Source organism: Gobio gobio (assembly GCF_949357685.1).
Source record: "Gobio gobio genome assembly, chromosome: 6".
NCBI classification, from domain to species: Eukaryota; Metazoa; Chordata; class Actinopteri; order Cypriniformes; family Gobionidae; genus Gobio; species Gobio gobio.
Genome location: NC_137102.1, coordinates 59,904,323 through 59,906,822, shown reverse-complemented (window position 1 = coordinate 59,906,822; position 2,500 = coordinate 59,904,323). Strand labels below are relative to the sequence as shown.

General features: G+C 32.4%; 1 protein-coding gene across 1 annotated transcript in view; it reads left to right on the top strand.

The window, feature by feature from the left end:
- Positions 1–2,500, top strand: part of slc25a42 (solute carrier family 25 member 42) — a 27,996-nt gene that overhangs the window by 12,399 nt on the left and 13,097 nt on the right.

Below are 2,500 nucleotides of genomic sequence, written 5' to 3'. Positions count from 1 at the left end.
ATAGCTCTCGTTATGCTATATTATCAACGAATATTGGATTCAATCTTTTTGTCAACTTGTTTTCTTTTAAATAGCACAGGTTTTGTATTTGATTGATCGTAGGCCTTCTTTGTCACCTCAATTTCTGACCCCAAAAAAAGCATTAATTTGTGGGTAATTTTGGCAATATTGAATAAAATGTAAAAAATATACTTCCTGGTTAAAGGGTTACCTCAGCGATTTAGCATTAAGCTTTGTATCAATAGAAACCCTGTAGTATATTTGAATTATGGTACTTTCCCCCCTCATGTCCCCCAGAGACGAGAGAATTATGCATTTTATTTCTGGAAAAATCCCTCCGATGACGCAAATATCGTCATTTTGCATCATCTGAGGATTTTTTGGCCAGAGGCTAGAGACTACATTTGGATGCATTTTAAAGATCTAGGCTTTTATTACTGAAATGCTGGCAAGTATTTACAAGAGCAAGATATTTCATCACCACTCAAAAAAAAAGAAAAGCACGTAAACATTTGAAATGGGCCGAAATACAAGACAGAAAACCTTTTTAACTATAATGTGGGTCTAATTTTAAACAGATTTAAATAATAATTAGAATATTATTTTCCTATTATTAAATTAAATATGCATTTATTCTTATTACGACATTTGGAAAAACTTTCATTACATTGAAGTGGAAAATAAAACGGGTGTTGTGGAAAAAGATGGGCCACAAAATCACAGGAAAAAACACCACGAACCTTAAGAGACATCTCAATGTTTTCATTTATTTTATTTAAATGTATGTGTGTGTACTTCTAACATGCTTGGTTGGTAAAATAAATGTTGTAAATTCAAATCAGAGTCTTCCGTGTCTGGAATGGATGTATTCTTGAGTCTATAAGGTAACAATAATATAATAAGATAACCTTGGTTTGGCTAAAAGAAGATTTTTGTTTTATACTATAGGTGCTTACACTATATTGACTGGGTCAAATAGAATTGCATTACTAAAACGAGATTAAAATACACATTTCCATTGACTAAAACTAGACTAAATGTCATCAGTTTTCGTCGACTAAAACTAGATGAAAATAGTCGTGGATAATTCTGACTAAAATGACCAGACATTTTAGTCTAGTCAAGTTTTAGTTGACTAAAAGAGTATGAACGTGACTAAAACAAAAATTAAAACAGGCCGCCGAAAACAACACTAACTCACACTTTATTGAAAAGACACGTTCAGTTTTTAATTGTAGTGTCTGTTCTCTAACTGAACAAAATGTTTTTATTACTATGAATATCAAAAATACCAAATTCAAAAATAATTTCACATTTCTACTACATAAATGACCCAGTTTAAATACACATTCATCTTCCCAGCGCTGAAGTGCCCCTTTAAGCATTGAAACACACTAGTGTGATAAACAGTGCACTTTTGCCCATATTTTGTTGAATATTGAGAAATATATCCACAAATAATGCATTTAACACCCTTAAGATCAGATCAACGAGGCCTACGTTCAATCAGTTCCAAAAATAAATACAAAACCTGTCCTAATTGACAAAAAGTTTGACTGCAATATTTGGTGATAATGTAACATAACGAGCAATTTTTAAAAGGCTGGTCATTTATGACCAGGAACACAAAAGGTGTTTTCAACACAGCTATGTTTGTTAAATGTCATTATTTCCTCTTCCTCATGTCATTCTGAAGCCGTATGATTTCCTTTGTGAGCATTCAGGCCTGTAAATGATACCAGAACTCTTGTATTTCTGTGGAAATAATTGCTCAGACACCATATCAATGCACATGCGTTGTGTTGTTAGTGAGCGCAGATGTAAAAACCGGTTTGTGAGGCGTTTACGGCCTTCGCTTGTGCAACAGGAAGAGCAGAAGATCCGTGTTTTGAAAGCGTTTGCTGGAAGTCAGACTACCCGTGGATTACTCATACTCCAGATTAACACTGTAAAGCCTGACATATTAAATAATATTTACATCTAAACCGTTCATTAAAACTTTAGACAAAGTATAAAAACAACCCTAAAATGAAAGTTTGCATATGTTTTTTATTGAGTACCATATTTGATAATAATATAGTGAGAATATGGAGAAAAACAGCTCAATTTAATTCATAGGAACTGAGCAAAAATATGCAATTTGGTGTTGATACTGATATATGAATGAAATTCTGATGCTTGTAATGTAAATCAATGACAGATACTTACATAAAATGCATATAAATATCAATATCTGCCAATAAAATGTCTTAGTAAGATGATATAATGCTTAGTTTTATGATCAAAGCTCTAGTTTTAATGCATATAATGCAATGCTATACATGATTGACAGATGAACAAATAATCATATTTGAACATGATTTTTCTAATACATGATCAAGTAGCTTTGAACATTGATCATTTCGAGGTCTTAGAAATGTGCATATCAAATATGATACAGTAGGGTCAAGAAACCGTTTTACCATCCAATACCGTTCACTTTAAAGGCGGATTGTCCGTT